Source organism: Lepus europaeus, chromosome X (assembly GCF_033115175.1).
Source record: "Lepus europaeus isolate LE1 chromosome X, mLepTim1.pri, whole genome shotgun sequence".
NCBI classification, from domain to species: Eukaryota; Metazoa; Chordata; class Mammalia; order Lagomorpha; family Leporidae; genus Lepus; species Lepus europaeus.
In genome coordinates, this window is record NC_084850.1 from 100,212,175 (window position 1) to 100,232,155 (window position 19,981).

At 45.4% G+C, this 19,981-nt stretch overlaps 1 protein-coding gene across 1 annotated transcript in view; it reads right to left on the minus strand.

Annotated features, from left to right (window-relative positions):
* Positions 1–18,933: 18,933 nt before the first annotated feature.
* The window catches only part of CLCN5 (chloride voltage-gated channel 5), a 178,668-nt gene continuing 177,620 nt past the window's right edge, over positions 18,934–19,981 (minus strand). Inside the window, exon 16 of the transcript XR_009864951.1 lies at positions 18,934–19,913. The gene's annotated coding sequence lies outside the window, so the exon portion shown is untranslated. The remainder of the gene's footprint in view (positions 19,914–19,981) is intronic.

Sequence of the window (19,981 nt, forward strand, 5' to 3'; positions counted from 1 at the left end):
CGGCGCCCCAACCGGACTAGAACCCGGTGTGCCGGCGCCGCAAGGTGGAGGATTAGCCTGCTAAGCCACGGCGCCGGCCTATTATTTATTTGAAAGACAGAATTACAGAGAGAGATAGAGAAAGACAGACACTGGTTCACTCCCCAAAATGGCCACAACGGCCGGAGCTGAGCTGATCCGAAGCCAGGAGCCAGGAGCTTCTTCCAGGTCTCCTACATCAGTGCAGGGGCCCAGGAATTTGGGGCATCCTCTGCTGCTTTCCCAGGCGCATTTGCAAGGAGCTGGATTGGAAGTGGAGCAGCCAGGACTCAAATCAGTATCCATATGGGATGCTGGTGCTGCAGGCTGGGGTTTTAATCCGCTGCACCACGGAGCTGGCCCCAGTCTAGTTCATTTGTGTAAGTGAAAACCATAGGCAGTTATCTGGCCAACCCTCTGAAATGCTGAACATATTTAGTGTGTAATCTACCTTCATTACTTCTGGCAAGATGTTCTGCCTTAGCACTCAACTGTACTCATTTTCTTTACTTTCCTGTTTGTTACATGTTTGAATTCTGAGGACCAGATGAAATTAGACTATATTCCCTTTCTGGAAATAGAAAAAGAAAAATAGTGTAGGCAAAACATTTTGTTAAATGTTGGCCAAATGTTATTTTTTTGTGCCACAGTCCACTTAGCAAAGCGTGGTTCAATTTTAGTACAATATTTTCCAGTGTAGATTTATGTCCCCTTTCTGGAATGGGGGGTATCTTTACTGGTGCAGAATTTCATGCATATGGGGTATGGCAAGCAATGAGATAATGTGATATTTTTAAATGACAAATGAACAAACCTGGTACTGTTCCCAGCCTTGAGGATCCAGTTTCTTTTACTAATAAACTGATTAGCAAATTTTACTGATTCACATGGGCTCAAGTCCTGACTTTGCCACTTAGTAAGAGCATAAATTGCCTACTTACCTCGGGCAAGCAACTTAAATAGACCTCAATTTCCTTATCAGTAAAATGAGGATAATAGTAGTGATCCTTATTAAAAATGAATTAGAACTGCATGTGAAGTGTTTTTGCACAGTACACAGCAATGAGTAAGTACTTTTAGACACTCGCTATTATTATCATCAGGTGGATTTTTAGCAAAGGGAATCCAGTCCATTCCTAGATGAGAAGAAGTAGAGAAGCCGTTGGTTACAGAGACAGGTGGGGGCAGAATGGACCGCCAGGAATGACAACTAGATTATAGGATGACAAATTATTTTAGCACATCCAAGGGAGATAACTAGCCTGCATGAAAATGAGGGTGTAAGGGGCCGGCATTGTGGCCCAGTGGGTTAAGCTGCCTCCTGCAACACCAGCATCTTGTGTCAAAGCACAGGTTCAAGTCCCAGCTGTTTCAGTTCCTGTCTAGCTCCCTGCTAATGCACCTGGCACCCATGTGGGAGACCTGGATGGATATTCAAATTCCTGGCTTTGGCCTGGCCCAGTTCTGGCGATTGCAGCCATTTGGGAAATGAACCAGTGGATGAGATCTCTCTCTCTCTCTCTCTCTCTCTCTCTCTCTCTCTCTCTCTCCCTCTCTCCCTCTCTCCCTCTCTCCCTCTCTCCCTCTCTCCCTCTCTCCCTCTCTCCCCCCCTCTCTCTTTCTCTCTCTGCCACTCTGCCTTTCAAGTAAATAAAAATAAATCATTTTAAAACCTGAGGGTGCCGGGGCCAGGGCCGTGGTTCACTTGGTTAATCCTCTGCCTGCACCGGCATCCCATATGGGCGCCGGGTTCTAGTCCCGGCTGCTCCTCTCCCATTCCAGCTCTCTGCTGTGGCCCGGGAGGGCAGTGGAGGATGGCTCGAGTGCTTGGGCCCCTGCCGCCCACATGGGAGACCAGGAGGAAGCACCTGGCTCCTGGCTTTGGATCAGCACAGCACTATCCGTAGTGGCCATTTCGGGGGTGAACCAGCGGAAGGAAGACCTTTCTCTCTGTCTCTCTCACTGTCTATAACTCTACCTGTCAAAATAAATAAAAAATAAAATAAAAAATGAATTATAAAAAAAAACCCTGAGAGTGCCAAAAGGTGGAATTAGACTGGGGAGTTGTCCAGCGCTGTTCCAGGGAAAAGAGCAGGTGGGAATAGGGGACACAAGTTGCAAGCAGTGTCCTGGTTTCTCCAGAGCTTGGTGACAAGACCTCTGCAAATGGCTCGTTTCCTCTTGTTTTCACACCACACTCATCATGCAACCTTTTATTTTTTTTAATTTTTTTATTTAATGAATATAAATTTCCAAAGTACAGCCTATGGATTACAAAGGCTTCCCCCACCACAACTTCCCCCCAACCCGCAACCCTCCCCTTTCCCACTCGCTCTCCCCTTCCATTCACATCAAGATTCATTTTCAATTCTCTTTATATATACAGAAAATCAGTTTAGTATATATAAAGATTTCAACAGTTTGCCCTCACATAGCAACACAAAGTGAAAAAATACTATTGGAGTACTAGTTATAGCATTAAATAACAGTGTACAGCACATTAATGACAGAGATCCTGCATGATATTTTTTAAAAAAGATTGATTACTTTTCTATGTAATTTCCAATTTAACACCAAGGTTTTTTTTTTTTCATTTTCAATTATCTTTATATACAGAAGATTGCTTCAGTATATACTAAGTAAAGATTTCATCAGTTTGCACCCACACAGAAACACAAAGTGAAGAATACTGTTTCAGTACTAGCTATATCATTACTTCACCTTGGACAACCTATTAAGGACAGATCCCACATGGGACATAAGTACACAGTGACTCCTGATGTTGATTTAACAATTTAACACTCTTGTTTATGGCGTCAGTAATCTCCCTAGGCTCTAGCCATGAGTTGCCAAGGCCATGGAAGCCTTTAGGGTATCATCATGCAACCTTTTAAATTTACTTCCCAAATAGCTTGATTCTGGGTTGGGGATGGGTCCCGGGCAAGGCCACAGATATTGTAATAACTAGAAAGGGGTATTCACAACTGCATAGTAATATGTGGGTATTCTGGTTTACATGTCCCGTCTGCTGCTAATGGAAGCTATCACCAAGAGTAGTATAATCTGTCGGTGTACTGAGTATGTATTTGGGAGAGGGGAGTGCTGTGGCTTGTTCTCTCGGAAACTCAAATTGAAATGTGGAGCCCAGACATTGTGGGGTGGTCGGTTAAAGCCCCAGCCTACAGCATTGGCATCCCATATGGGGAGCGGTTTGAATCCCAGCTGTTCCATTTCCAATCCAGCTCCCTGCTAATGTGCTTGGGAAAGCAGCAGAAGATGGCCCAAGTGCTTGGGCCTTTGCACACATATGGGAGACCCAGAAGAAACCCCTGGCTCTTGGATCTGGATTAACGCAGCTCCCACCATTGCAGCCATTTGGGGAGTGAGCCAGCAGATGAAAGACCTCTCTCTCTCTCTCTCTCTCTCTCTCTCTCTCTCTCTCCCCTCCTCTCTGTAACTCTTTCAAATAAATTTAAAAAAAAGAAATTTGGTCCCCAGTAAAACAGCAGTAAGAGGTAATGGGGCCTTTAAAAGGTAAGTCAGGGGCTGGCGCTGTGGCACAATGGGTTAACGCCCTGGCCTGAAGCGTCTGCATCCCATATGGGTGCTGGTTTGAGTCTCGGCTACTCCACTTCCAATGCAGCTCTCTGTTGTGGCCTGAGAAAGCAGTAGAAGATGTCTCAAGTCCTTAAGTCCTTACCCCTGTGGGAGACCCAGAGGAAGTTCCTGGCTCCTGGCTTTGGATCGGTGCACCTCCAGCCGTTGCGGCCAATTGGAGAGTGAATCATAGCGGATGGAAGACCGATCTCTCTCTCTCTCTCTCTCTCTCTCTCTCTCTCTCTCTCTCTGCCTCTCCTCTCTCTGTGTAACTCTGACTTTCAAGTAAATAAATAAATCTTTATTAAAAAAAGAGGTAAGTCAGTTATTAAGAAGGACTGCTCTCTTTCTCCCCGGAGTGGGTTCATACTGGGAGAGCTGGTTGCTGTAAAGTGGTGCTGCCCTTGGCAGCCTGTGATTCCACTTTCCACCTTGAGTTGAGGCAGCACAACATCAGACGCCAAGCAATGGCCAGATCCACGTTCTTGGACTTCTCAACCTCCAAACCATGAGAGAAATAAACTTCTTTCCTTTCTTTTTTAAGATTTTATTCATTTATTTGGGAGGTTGAGTTACAGAGAGAAAGGTCTTCCACCTGCTGGTTCACTCCCCAGATGACCATAATGTTCAGGGCTGAGCTAGGCTGAAGCCACAAACCAAGAACTTCTTCCAGGTCTCCCACATGGGTGCAGGGGCCCAGGGACTTGGGCCATCTTCCACTGCTTTCCCAGGCCACAGCAGAGAGCTGGATCAGAAGTGGAGCTGCTGGGACTTGAACTGGTGCCCATATAGGATGCCGATGCTGCAGGCTGGGTCTTTACTTACCTCGTCACAGCACCGGCCTCACCTCCTCCTTCTTGTTCCCGGATGAAACACAGGTGCATCGTGGGAAAGCAGGTATACTGGATTGACAAGCATGGGGTGGAATTACGGTGTAGGGCTAGAGGCAGAAATTGAAAGAAAAATATTCTGGCTCAAACTAGTCCTACCTAACTTTGCTGCCTATCTCCTCCAGGTCAGCACTATCTAACTTCAGCTTCTCTGTCACTCTTCTTCTTACCCCCAAACCAATCACCTCATAGATTCCTATTCAATGCTTAGCTCTCTTGCTTCCTTTTCCTTCCCTCTCTTTCTCTCTTCTCCCTCCAGACCTCTCAGGGTAAAACCAATTCTCTCTCTCTCTCTCTCTCTCTCTCTTTGTCTCATGCTCAAGAGGGAAAGGAAGAGAGGACAGATGCAGATACAAGGATATTTATAAATTTGGTGTAGTTCTTAGTTTGATGGCTTCTCTTCTTTGGCATTTATTAATTTTTTAAAGATTTATTTATTTATTCGAAAGGCAAAGTTATATAGAGAGAGGGAGAGAGGGAGAGGGAGAGGGAGAGAGAGAGAGAGAGAGATCTTCCATCTGCTGGTTCACTCCCCAAATGACCATAACAGTCAGGGCTGGGCCAGGCCAAAGCCAGGAGCCAGGAGCTCCATTTGGTTTTCCCACGTGAATGCAGGGGCCCAAGTACCTGGGCCATCTTCTGCTGCTCTCCCAGGTGCACTAGCAAGGTGTTAGGAAGTGGAGCAGCTAGGACACAAACCAGCACTCATGGGATGCCAGTGTCACAGGCTGTGACAACCCACTGTACTACAACATCGGCCCCTTGGCCTTTATTAACTACAAAAATAGCATATGGTTGTTATAAACAATTTTGTTCTAATCATTGTCCTTAATTATAATCCCTAGAGGTAAATGCAGTCCTTTGTTTAGTATGCATCCTTACATATGGCAATTGACAAATCTTCCCTACCCCAGACCCGAGAAGCTCAATGCTGTCTCCAAGATGTCCATTTTCTCATGGTCACTGGCTCACTTTTGGCTTGAAGAACCTGCTGTTGGCAATTCACTCTGTACTTCATTTCTATCTTACTTCCTCCTTTCTCTGAAGCAACTTCTACAGAACACTCAGTCTCTCTTCCTTAACCAAAATCATTTGCAAAAGACATTTTTTTGTTTTTTTTTTTTAATTTTTTTTGACAGGCAGAGTGGACAGTGAGAGAGAGAGAGACAGAGAGAAAGGCCTTCCTTTTTGCCGTTGGTTCACCCTTCAATTTTTGTATAGCAGACTTTACTGAAAACTTGGATCAGTGCAGAGGAATTGAAATCATGGCAATACTAAGAAAACTTAACTCTCAATGTTTGATACCCTTGCCCTTAAAATCGTGTGCCCACTTCCCCAATAGAAAAAATATCCCTGTCTTCCTACCATCTTGACCAAATCCCCAGCACCTCAATGTATACCTTGTAAGAGGCTTATCAAGATATTTTCCTTAGGGGCTGGCACTGTGGCATAGAAGGCGAAACCTCTGCCTGCACTGCCAGCATCCCATACGGGTGTCAGTTCAAGTCCTGGCTGCTCCACTTCTGATACAGCTCTCTGTGAATGCACAAGGAAAGCAGCGGAAGATAACCCAAGTACTTGGGTCCCTGCACCCATGTGGGAGACCCAGAAGAAGCTTCTGGTTCTTGGCTTTGGCCTGGCCTAGCCCCAGCTGTTGTAGCCATTTGGGAGTGAACCAGTGGATGGAAGTTCTCTCTCTCTCTCTCTTTCTCTCCTTCTTTCTCTATCTATGCCTTTCAAATAAATAAATAAATCTGTTTTTAAAAGATATTTTCGTCAGAACAATTCATTTCTCTCCCTGAGGAAACACTAGCATTAAACTCTACTATTAAAATACTCCACCACATAGAGGTACAGATACAGGATTTTAATATTTTGTTCTATTGTCCACAAGATGGGATTATACGGTACTTAATATTCTGCAGTTTGCTTCTTTCACCTAATTATATTTAATGGCTATCTTTCTACACCAGCCCATGTCAACCTACCTTATTATTTATAGAGCACAAGGCTATTATATGGTTGGGCCACACTTCATTAATCACTCCTGTGTTGATGTGTATTTAGGTTATGTCTGTGTCTGCATGTTAAAGACAATGCTCTGATGAATATCCTTTTATATAAAACTTTACACAGTTGTTTGTCTCTTTAGGAACACCTCCCAAAAAAGGAATACTTGGGACAAAAGGTATATGCGCAGACCATGTCCTACTGGCCCTTATGGAGGCCATTTAAATCTACATTCCAACCTATGGTATCTGGGCATATCTCTCTCACTGTACTCTTCTTAACTCCAGAAAGCAATCTTTGCTCAATGTTAACTTCTGGTTTTTTATTTAATTATTTTGAAAGAGTTACAGAGAGTGGAGAAACACACAGAGGTCTTCCATCCACTGGTTCACTCCCCAGATGGCTGCAATGGCCAGCACTGAGCAGGTTGAAGCCAGGGGCCAGGAAGGACCTTCATTCAGGTCTCCCATATGGATGGTAGGGGCCCAGGCACTTGGGCCATCTTCCACTGCTTCCCCAGGCACATTAGTCAAGAGCTGGATCAGAAGCAGAACAGCAGGGACATGAACCAGCATCCATATGGGAAGCCAGCATTGCAGGTGGCAGCTTTACCTGTACCACAATGCCAACCACAAACATCTGTTTTTGAAAGTATCAGTGAAATTGAATGGCTTTTCATGGTCCATGGCCCATTTGTGTTGCCTCTGTGAATTGCCTCATGCTTTTTGTCCATCTGCCACTCCCATGCCATTAGTGTTTTAAAGGGCCCCCGCTCTCAGCCCCCTGCACGAATGTCAGACTCAAAACCAGGTTCAAAATACACTTCTACCACTTCAGGCTCCAATTGCATTACTTGTTTGAGTTGTTCTATTTCATTTAATATAGTTTCTGTCATTCTAAATATAAAAGCATACTTTTTAAAGAGTTACTTTTAAATTTTGATGTAACATATAATACTTGCATTTAAATTTTTTTCATTTGTCTGAAAGAGAGAGAGAGAGAGAGAGAGAGAGAGAGAGAGAAGCTTCCCATGTGCTACTATACTCCCCAAATACCTGCCACAGCCAGTGCTGGGGCAGGCCAAAGCCAGGTCTCCCACATAGGTAGCAGAGGCCCAAATACTTGAGCCATCACCTGCTGCCTCCCAGGGTGCATATTAGCAGGTTGCTGGAATCAAGAGCACAGCTCAGACTAACCCAGGCACTCTAATATGAGATGCAGGCATCCAAATGCCCAACTCTTCCATGAATGTTTTGAAATCTACTCATATTTAGAAAAATGGAAAACATAGTGGAATGTTAATGTAACCATTAAGAAGTTTACAGCACTACAGTTCCACCTTTGTTTAACTTCTGCACGTTTTTGCTAAATTTGCAATCACAGTCCGGGTGTAACTCAGTGCCTCCCTTTTGACATTTACCATTGGATCTTTATTAACCTTGCGTGTTTCTCATCAACCCCGGATCCATTTGCATTCCCTTGCTCCCTGAACACAAATCCCAGCCCGTGGTTTAGGTTCTGTTTTTGGGCGTTAGTACAGGAGACTTGGATTCCATGACTTAAAGGAGTCCCAAGTTTGTTTCCTCCTCTTGTTCCCCAGAGCCAACATTTCCTCCGAGCTTCCCCAGGGAGGATGCAGGTGTAAACACAGTTACAGAGCAGTCGCAGGGCCTGAGGCAAGTCTACAGGGGCAAAGCTCCTTTGTTTGGGCTGGCAGCCAACCGTCTGAAACAGGCTGGAGCTGGCCCAGCTCTGGCTGCAGATAGGGAAGTCAAAAGCCCAGCAGAGAAATCGTTCTGCAGGAAAAGACATCTGTGGAAAGTAGTCTGTTTCAATAAATGTTAAAGGGGATGGAAAAGAGAATATTACACAGTATGGATCAACATCACTCCAGTTCTATGTGTGTGTCTGGGTGCATGTCAATTGTCATACATAGAACTCTAATAAAAATGAATTCACCAGAACCTTGACGGCGCTATCTCTGAGTGAGGGAATTGTAAGTAATTTGACTTCCTTCACTACAATAGTCTAATATTTTAGAGATTTTTCTAGACATTTTTCTAATCTGTAATAAATCTATACTTCTCTTATAACCAGAGAAAATGGACACTATTGTTTTAAAAAGCAGGTTGTTGCTTTCCACGGGCCCCAGTGTCATCTGTTGTACTGAGCACTTGGGAGCCAGTGGGTTCAGATCTCTGGCTTCACTTCCAAAAGGGAGCTTAGCCTGCTAGGACCACTGTAACAGAATCTCACAAACTTATTTTCTCACACTTCTGGAGACTGGAAGTCCCTGATCAGTGTCAATTTTTAAAGTTTACTATTATTACTAGAAAGACAGAGTGACAGAGAGAGGGAGGGACAGAGAGACCTTCCATCTGCTGGTTCTCTCCCCCAAAGGGCCACCACGTGAGGTGAGGACTGGGTCAGGCCAAAGCCAGGAACCAGGAACTCCATCCAGGTCCCCCACTTGGGTGGCAGGGAGCCAAGCAGAGGGGCCATCATCTATTGTCTTCCCAGGTGCATTAGCAGGGAGCTGGACAGGACGCAGAGCAGCAGGGACTAGAACCAGCACTCTGATATGGGATGCCAGTGTCACAAGCGGCAGCACACTGGCCCCCAGATGGAGCTTTCTTCCTGGCATGCAATGGCATAGCCTCTTTCTCCCCGGTCCTTGCAGAGAACATGAGGAGTGGGGAGAGGGAGCGGGGGAGGTATTGGATCAGAGCCCCAGCCTTTCAACCTCCATTAACTGTGAATCCCTCCTTAGTCCAAATACAGTCATATTGAGGGTTAAGGCTTCACGACGTGAATTTTGGGAGAACACAAATATTCAGTCACAGCAAAAAGAAAGGGACAGATCTACCTATTCTATGCCAGGCAGTCTCACACATAATCTCATGAAATGCCCATGGTGATCTGGTAAGATGGGTACAGTTGTTCCACTGCATATGTCTCAATAGCCACAGTAACATTTAGTAATTACGGACCATGTCGATGGCACAAGGCTGTGGGAGATCCTTGTGTAGTAGAAGGAAGCGAGAAGTGATGGGAAGAAAGCCTATTGAAATCATTGCTTGTAGTTATGTGGAAGGTAAAACATGTAAGTGATGGGTGTTTCAGTTTACAACAGTTTATGACGAGGGTGTGGGCTGATTTTGTTTCTTGATTCTTATAGCAAAATGTGGGAGGAAAGACATGAATTTGTTGAATAACCGTTAAACCTGAAAGGAACCGGTCATTAATGATTTTCAGCCTCTTTGGATGGCAAAGCATGCTAAATTAGGAGATGGTTTCCGGGCGCTATCGGGAGAGCACAGCACGGAGGAAAAGCCACAGCCATGACTGTATAACCTTCTGTTAAAACCTTGGAAAGATCCAAAGAGCACAGTGCCAAACGGCACACAAAGGGCCCTTTCAAACGGTGAACAGTGTGATTTGCAGAACCCCTCAAACAATGGAGCTTCTACAAGGTAGACAAGGGCTTGTCTTGAGCATATTTGTGGATGTATGTTCGTTTCTACTGCAGGGAAAAAACACCCCAGTTTAAATACACTGAAGCTTCAAATGTTTTTGAAAAAGTTTCTTGTTTTTGGCTTGCTTTTCAAAGAGTTATTTATTCACTTGAAAGGCAGAGTGACAGAGAGAGGGAAAGAGAGAGAGAGAGAGGTCTTCCATCCACTGGTTCACTCCCCCAAATGGCTGCAACAGCTGGGGCTGGGCAAGGCTGAAGTCAGGAACGTGGAACTCCATCTGGGTCGCCCCAGTGCAGGGACCCAAGTACATGGCCATCCTCTATTGCCTTCCCAGGTGCATTAGCATGGAGCTGGATCCTCAGCTGAGCAGCTGGGACTGCAATAGTGACTCAGGTATGGGATGCTGGTATGCAAAAAGCAGCTTAACCTACTATGCCATACAATGCCGGCCCCTTTTTGATAAAATTATTTAAGCAGAAACACTGTTACTTTAGACTAATGCAGAAATGGTACAAAATTAAAGAAATAATAGGCTGGCCGGCGCCGTGGCTTAACAGGCTAATCCTCCTCCTTGCGGCGCCGGCACACCGGGTTCTAGTCCCGGTTGGGGCACCGGATTCTGTCCCGGTTGCCCCTCTTTCAGGCCAGCTCTCTGCTATGGCCCGGGAAGGCAGTGGAGGATGGCCCAAGTGCTTAGGCCCTGCACCCGCATGGGAGACCAGGAGAAGCACCTGGTTCCTGGCTTCGGATCAGCGCGATGAGCCAGCCGCAGCGGCCTTTGGAGGGTGAACCAATGGCAAAAAGGAAGACCTTTCTCTCTGTCTCTCTCTCTTACTATCCACTCTGCCTGTCCAAAAAAAAAAAAAAAGTAATAGGCTAAGCCCCTGCCTGCAGTGCCGACACACCATATGGGCCCTGGTTCAAGTCCTGGCTGTTCCACTTCTGATCCAGCTCCACGCTGTGGCCTGGGAAAGCAGTGGAAGATGGCCCAAGTCCTTGCACCCCTGCACCCACATGAGAGACCTGAAAGAAGCTTCTAGCTCCTGGCTTCGGATCAGCCCAGCCTTGGCTGTTGGGAAATGAACCAGCAGATGGAAGACTTCTTTGTCTCTCCCTCTCTCTGTCAGTAACTCTGCCTCTCAAATAAATAAAAATAAAATCCTTGTAAAAAAAATAAAGAAGGATGCTGGGACCAGTCCCTCATCCCCTAACCCAAATTCTACTGCTCAGCTACACACATGAACTAGCTGTTATGGAAAAGGAAAAATGGTACTAAAAGGGTGGAAATGTAATCCAATTATTGTGGAGCACTTGAGAAGTGATGGGATTCGTTGTTAAGATGGAGCTGCCATGATTAAATCCTGGGAGTTTTCTAAGAGATCATATAGACATAGACGTGTTGTGGACATGGCCCCTGGCTAGGATCGGTTAGGGTTCTTATCTCTATCACAAGAAGAAATCCAAGGAGAAGACATAGACAAAAGTGAGCAGGAAAGCACGATTTATTTGAAGCAAAGGAAAAAAAAAAACAACACCTGCTCAAGAAATAAGTGCAGGCAAACTGAAGAGAGAGAATGAACTCCCAAAAAATTCCTCAACGAAATTTAGGCCATCCTTTTCTATGCTATCGGGAGGCATAGGGGATGGTATCTTGGGTGGGGCTTAATTGACTATTCAAAGAGGGTGGAGTTTAGGGGGCAGGACTTGAGTCTCCTCAAGTTTTTGGAACTCTCAGAAGTGTCATGGCATCAGGTGCATGATGGGAGTGGCAGTGCCAGCCACGGTAATTTTATTTTGATATTATAATGATCTAAGGGTCATCACAGGGACATAGCCTGCAACCCAGAGTATGCATTAGCAGGAAGCTGGAACTGGGAGGGAATCTGGGACTCAAATCCAGGCACTCCAGGATGGAATGTGAGAGCCTCAGTGGGTATCTTAAGCACGAGGCCAAACACGTGCACCAATGCGTGGAACTTTAAAAATAATCTTCAGATGGTTCCTAAGTCTGTAGAACTCCAAGGACAAATACCAATACCTCTACCTGGCCACTTGTTCATCTGGGGCAATACATTGCAGTGGCGTGACAGAGAAAGCCAAGGACTGCTAAGTACAACAAATATGTTCTGTAGGTATACAGGGAAAACAAAATAAAACACCCCCCCCCCCGCGAATAAAACCTCCACTAGACAGTAATGCATCCGTGTTGTTTGCTGCAATATCCCCAGCATTCAGCACAGTGCCTGACACAGAAAAATTGCTCAGTTCAAATAGGTACTGAGTAAGTGAATAAATGAGGACGTCATCTAGGAGCATTACTATAGTTGAAATATGGGTCGTCCCCTCCGAAACTCATGTTGAAATGGAATTGTGGGGCTGGTGCGGTGGCATAGCGGGTAAAGCCACCGACTGCAGTGCCACCATGCCGTATGGGCGCCAATTCGAGTCCCGGCTGCTCCACTTCTGATCCAGCTCTCTGCTATGGCCTGGGAAAGCAGTAGAAGATGGCCCAAGTCCTTGGGCCCCTGCACCTGCGTGAGACCTGGAAGAAGCTCCTGGCTCCTGGCTTCGGATCAGCACAGCTCCAGCCATTGCGGCCAACTGGGGAGTTAACCAGCAGATGGAAGAACTCTCTCTCTCTCTCTCTCTCTCTCTCTCTCTCTCTCTCTGTGTGTGTGTGTGTGTGTGTATGTGTGTAACTCTGACTTTCAAATAAATAAATCTTTTTAAAAAAAGAAATGCAATTGCTATGTAACAGTGTTGAGAGGCAGTAGAAACTTTCAGAGGTCTTGAAAAGGAATTCATGCGGTTCTCGTGGGCTTGTATTAGTTACTGAAAGAGCAGGTTATGAAGTGAAGCAGCTTCTTGTGTTTTGTTTCTTCTGCACGTGCTAGCTTGCCCTTCTGCCTTCTGTCATGTTGGGATCCTCTTGCCAGAGCTGCTATTCGGCCCTTGTACTTCCCAGTCTCCAAAGCCATTAGCAAAAAGAATACTTATTTCCCTTATAAAATACCCAGTCTCAAATATTCTGTTATGGAAGTAGAAAACGTGGGCTGTATTGTGGCATGGTGGGATAGGTCACCTGTGACACTGGCATCTCAGATGAGCACCAGCTCAGGAAGTCCCAGCTGGGGGCTGGCGTTGGGGCATACATAGCAAGTTAAGCTACCACCTGTGACGTCAGCATTGCATTGCTACCCACATGCAAGACTCAGATAGAGTTCCAGGCTCCTGGCTTTGGCCTGACCCAGCCCTGGTTATTGCAGCCATTGGGGAGGGAACCAGGTGATGGGAGAGTTTCTCTCTCTCTCTCTCTCTCTCTCTCTCTCTCTCTCTGCCTTCCAACACGTGACTCCTGCACATGATTGGCCCTTCAGAGTTATTTTACAGGGGCACTGCTTGGGCCATCCCAGGGCCTCCTTCAATGATTCATGTTGCTATCTCAGAGAACTGCTAATTTCCCCCCAAAGAGAAGCAAATACTTACAGCAGGGAGCAGAGGAGTTCCTGCTATTTCACTAAAGTGCAGTAAAAATGGAAATGCCATTTTTGAGAACACCTATTCAGTACCAGGCACCACTAAGCCTTTAACACGTATTACCTAGCTCATTATTTCTTAGCACAACTCTCTGGATGAGGTGTTATTATTATCTCCATTCAACAGAAGAGATAACAGATACAGAAAGTTTAGGTGCCTTGCCCAGAACCACACAGATGGTAAGCAGCAAAGCTAGGATATGAATTTAGATCAGGCTGACTCCAAGGCCCATGTTGTTGCTACTGTGCCAGTACTGGGGTCTGGCAGTAGCCACAGCCTTTTAATAAGCCCTAAGGGCAAGGGCCCTGTCTTATTTGACTTTCAAGTTCTCTCACAGTGGATGTCAAATAGTAGAAACTTAATAAATCTTTCATGAATGAGTCTATCAGTGAAGAAATTTTCCATTCATTCATTCAATAAATATTTATAAATGTGCCAGGTAACTCTAGATAGAAGCTGGTGATGCACTCACAAAAAAGAAACTTGGGGCTGGCGCTGTGGCATAGCTGGTAAAGCCGCCACCTGCAGTGCCGCCATCCCATATGGGCGCCGATTCGAGTCTCAGCTGCTCCACTTCTGATCCAGCTCTCTGCTATGGCCTGGGAAGGCAGTAGAAGATGGCCCAAGTGCTTGCGCTCCTGCAGCCACATGGGAGACCCGGAAGATGTTCCTGGCTCCTGGATTCGGATCAGCGCAGCTCCAGCCTTTGTGGCCAATTGGAGAGTGAACCATAGCAGATGGAAGACCTCTCTCTCTCTCTCTCTCTCTCTCTTTGTGTGTGTGTGTGTGTATGTATGTATGTAACTCAAATAAATAAATAAATCTTAAAAAAAAGAAACTTGTGGAACTTACATGCTAACTGGGGAGAAATGTTTATAATAAACCAACAAGAAAATATCAGCTAGCGATGACTTCTCTGAAGCAAAAAGCACACGATGCCACTTTAGAATGACTGGGAGGTCCAGGCAGGTGTCTGAGTGACAAGAAGGGGTTAGTCATGTGAAGATCTGCTGGAAGTACATTTAAGAAAAACGAAAGAGCTAGTGCAAAGTCCCTGAGGTAGGAATAACCTTGGTGTGTGCGAGAGAAGAATTGGAAAACAAAACAAAACAAAAAAAGATGATGATGTGCTAGGAGCAAAAGAAGGGCTGAAACAACAGAACTGTGTTGTCTCACAGTTCTGGAGGCTGCAAGTCCAAGATCAAGGTCTCAGTAGGGTTGGTTCCTTCCAAGGCCTGTAAGGGAGAACATATTCTTGGTCACTCCCCTAGCTTCTGCTGATTTGCTGGCCATCTTTGGCATTCATGGGCTTGCAGAAGCTCCATCCCAATGTTCGCCTTTGGCATCACATGGCAGGCTCCCTGTGTGCACATCTGGGTCCACATTTCTCCTTCTTAGAAGGATACCAATCATATTGGATTAGCAGTCCACCCTAGTCCAGTGATTGCATTCTATCTCAGTTGTATCTGCCACAACCCTATCTCTAGGTAACGTCCCATTTTGAAGTACTGCGGGTTAGGATTTCAACAGCAATGTTTGGAGGACACAATTCAACACATACCATGAGGTTAGTGAGACATACCAGATGAAGGTCATGGAAGGCTCTGAGGCCCGGGGAAGGGACTTGGATTTGCTTTGCATGTAATGAAAAGTCACTAAAAGCTTTCAAATCAGACAAGTGAGATGATTTGACTTATGTTTGCAAAGGATCATGCTGGTTGCTCTGTTACATTATGAGACAGAACAGCCTCCTACGCTTGCATGAGTCATAGGGCTCCTCTGCTAGGGATGGGAATTCTCATTATAAGAAACAACCACTTACTGGATCTGAGGCTTTACTTTTCATTGTTTATCACTAGTTCATGGGGAAAAAAACAAATTTAGCTTGCAAGTGATGGGATGAATACATCCTTATAACCACATATAAAAATATTGTTCTTGGGGCATGCATTTAGCCTAGTGGTTGAGATGCCCATGTCCCACATCAAAGTACCTCACTTTGATTCCCATCTCCAGCTCCTGACTCCAGTTTCCTGCTAATGCAGACCCTGGAAGGCAGCAGTGATGGTTCAAGTACTTGAGTTCCTGCCACCCATCTGGGGCACCTGGATTGAGTTCCTGACTCCCAGTTTCAGCCTGGTCCAGTCTTGGGCATTTGAGGAGTAAACCAGCAGATGGAAGATTTTCTCTCTCTCTCTTTCTCATGTGCACACACACACACACAAACACACACTTCCTCTTCCTCCCCCCCAATATAAGTAACTAATTAAATACATGCATAAGTAAATAAATAATTTTTTTAAAAAGCTCTTCTCTTTCCTGGATATTTTTTTAAAAATTATAAAATACAAACTTGGTAAAAGGTTTCAAAATTATCAAGGGAGGTAAATTAGGAAATAAAGGGCCCCAGACACTATGTCCTTAGCCCATCTATTCCCATTTCTCAATTTTTTCACATCCACAGTTTAAAAGAAACCTCTTCAAAGATCTCCTTCCTAGAATCATTTCTGATATCACTTATGGGGCCTTTGGCTAAGATCAAGTGTAGAATCATTTCTGATAATCTCTCTGTGTCTCTTATCCAAGATAAAATTTTAACACTAGGCCAACTGTCCAGCTTAACCCAGGCATGCAGACCCCTGTGACCTTATCTCCATAAAGGAGCATAGAAATGTTCAGGATTAACAGGAGCACCGAGCTGCAAGACCAGTAGCAGAACAAGCCATGAACTTGGTGTTGAAAATAGTTATGGTTTCTGTCACTTCACTTCCTGCTTCCGAGACACTGAGCAAATCACAGATTTGCTTGTATTTTGTGTATCTCACAGGGTTGTAGAGAAGTTCAAGAGTATTTGCACAATGCAGAATTTCTGTTATATTGTTGTTAATGTAGGCAACCCTGCACTCTACACACACACACACAGAGCTATGTCTGCTATGTCTGCTGTTATTCATTCATAGAAAAGGGAGTTCCCTTTTGTAACTAGAACTACAAAGGAGTTATGCCGGAGGACAGGCAAGGTGGAAGGGGTACAACTGACTGTCAGGCTGAGTGATGTCTGGGATAAGGGTTCTCTGAATGGTTTGGAAGACTTTGGATGTGGCTGAGCTGGAGTTGGAGCAGGAGTGAACAAAATGAGAGCACCCCGCTGCAGCTGCCAGACTGCTTCGAGTTGACCTGGGACACCTTGATTTACTGGTGCATTCAGGGTCTCGGAGGAGAAATAATAGAGAAGCATTTTGGTGGCAGAAGAGATCTCAAGATTCTGTTAACACCCAGGAGAGGCTGCTAAGCTGAGAGACACTGGAATTGGAGGGGGAGAAAAGGTAGTTTATCCACAGAAAGCACTGCTGGCTTATAACCATTCAGTATTGACCGTGTCTTGGGTTATCATCCAGGGGATGCATGGGATGTGTCTGTTTTATCCTTTCATTGTATTCCCAGCGCCTAGTACAGTAGCCAACCTCACAGGTCCTCAGTGTTGTTTGATGCAAGAAGTGTAGAAATCCCTCTGTGGTCATGTTAAGTCCAGGTCCCACAGCTCCAAATCCTATGATGTTCCATTTCATCTATCTTCTATTCTATCTGCAGCCTCCTGAATCAAGATCCTAAAACAGTCTATCTAGAAACACCAGCAGTGGGTAATATGTAGGTAGGGAGGCCTCCTCAACCCAGCAGCTTAAGGCCTAAAGGAACCCCAAAATGCTTTTCTCTTACCCTGAATGTCGCTCTCTGCTCAGAAGCCTACTGTTGTTTTGGAAAGGAAGAGCTTACTTGCGGTTGTTTGCACATTGCTCTTATCCCACATCCTAGGAGCAGTTGAGTGTTTAGTAGGAGGAAACTAAGTCTGGGGGAGAGGTCTTGAAGTTCAAGACAAGGGCAAGGCCACCGGGAAGGAGCTCTGGAGACCTGGAACTGGGGTCTGCAGTGTAGGAGCAGGAGAGCCCTGAGCAGACACCACGTTTCTTGGTTTGCCTGCCATAGAACCAGTTACACGCATTTTCCTGGATACTAATTAATTACCGAGGGAGGGACTGGAGCCCTTCTTTCCCCATTGTTTTCACCTGGTTCATTGCAGGTAGGGACCATCTTGAGCCTGCAGGATTTTTAACAAGAAAAGCCCGCAATTGGTTATATACATTAAAAAGGGAATGTCTGATAACTCAGCAATACCAGGTTATTGAAGGTTGCACTCCTAGCACCTGGTTATTATAGGTGTGAATTAATGCTTCTTGCCCTGTCTACCCCTCAGACACATTCCCCTCTAGCCAAACCTTAGCCACACCAGTATTTTAATGATTGCACTGACATCTGGTGGTCATTGACAGGTTTTTCTCTGGGCAGCTTCTGTACGGGATGATGGATCGGTACTTACGTCACAGGCCATCAAACAACATTTATCTGAGCTCTACAGCAACTAGACATGGCAGACGCTGTGATTCAGAGTTATTGATAGCTGGTAACAGAGGTATTTTTTTTTCTAAAGAGATACTTAGATTACAGGTAGGGATGGCAGCAGTGTGGAAGAGACCCGATAAAATGATAAATACTAAGAAATGAAATTTTTCATGGGACTTCAGGCTTATGAGGGGATTACCTTTATACAGAGGTGTGCTTCCTTAAATGATACAAAGTAGGTCAAATTCCCCTAGTAAGAAGGTATTCTTAAATGAAAACTTGGACCTACAGCCCACTGCCTAAGAGAGGAGGAAGGAGGGTGGAGGGACAGTCAGATACAGGGAAATTGGGCAAAAAACAAACCAATAGAAAAGCCTACTTCAAAGTATAGTTTTCCGCACTCCAGCGAGGTGTGAAAAGGAAATGTTTATATATTCAGCCATCTCCCCAGGCCCCGCCCCACTTTAATCTCCGCAGTCACTTCAGAGGGTTTCTCACAGAAGACACTGTGGTCCCAGTGCCCCATAACGAGGGTACTATGAAACCCAGAATTCACAGAAGGAACATTTTAATCACCTACCCTACTCCTTGCATGAAGTGACTGCAGGCAAAAGCCCTGTAAAAGCCCATGACCTTACATCATTAAAAGCTCCAAAGGAGAGCAAAAATACAGCCCCCAGCTATTTCTCATGTCATCAGTAAAGTTCACCAACAATGGATGAGACAGGAACATTTAAGCAGCCATGATGAATGAGGCATCCGGGAATCTGGAATGTCTCAGAACATGCAGGCTGTCTCTCGTGTGTCTCCTTATGGCAACAAGTATTACTGAATCTGTAAATGGAACAATAACTAAGGCCTTCGTCTTTTTAAGAAGTGAATCTGCCAGTAGGGGGTTGCAGTTAACCTTTTCCGTTGCCCTCTCCCTGCCTCCATGTTTGATCAGAAATGAGTAAGTTACAGGGTTCAGGGCCCTCAAAAACACACAAGACACCAGGCTGGATAAGGCTGTGCTTTAATACATGCATAATTACAAATCTGTGCTAAGTGAAAATGTATAAAGCAATGGCGACCTGGGTTTAAGCCACACAGAGAAAGGGCTGGACGATCCCATTGACCTTTCTGCCAATATCCATTCCATTGCCTTGAGCATGATTGTTTCCATTTCGAACAATTTGCATAGCACTTCTCAAAGTACTTTCCATTCATTGTCTCAGTTTATCCTCACAACAACCCTGTGAGGTAGGTAGGGCAATTAACACTATCCCCATTTTGCAGATGGGAACACTGAGGCACAGAGCGGTTAAGATCTCGAGGCTAGTTAGTAGAAGCATAGGGAATAGAAACCAGGTCTCCCAACTCCCCAGTCCATGTCTTCCTTTTTAGACTGTGCTGCTATGCATGACCAGGGAGCAGAACGAAGTGAGCAGTGAGCCACGGCTTTGGTTCAGGCTGTGCCTGTGAACTGGGGAGAATAAAGCTAAGAAAGCATGGCTAAAGGGTTGGCAACACTCAGATAAATAACCGCTGTGAAGAGCTCAGCACCCAGCTTCCGGTGGCAACTCAGGCGCTGCTAGTTTTGGTTGAAGCTAGTGTCTGGATGCCTAGCTACTGCTGATGTCTATACACTGAGCTTCAGCTAAATTTCGACCAACTCCCAGGAATTCATAGGTCAAGGTCAGACAAGTTTTCTTTGGCTACTGCATTTGGAGCCAGCCCTACAACGGAGCTTATTATAGAGATATCCAAATAGTGGCACACGGGCTGGAGCCTGGCCCCTCTAATTCTCCTGGTCTCAATGGTTCACCCAGTGGCTGGTATCTGTCCCGTAGCCAGAAATGAATGGGCAGAGGTAAGAGCAGGAGGCTGGCCTTGGTCAAACGAAGAAAGAGTCACCATCACAACATCATTGTCACCCTTAGATGACGTGACCAAGGTGCTGTTCGGGCCCATCTCCTTTCTGGCCTGTACCTGGTTAGCAGCATAGCTTTAAAAGACAGTTGAAGAGAACAAAATATTCAACACATCATTTTTATCTTGAGTGGAATAAGTTCT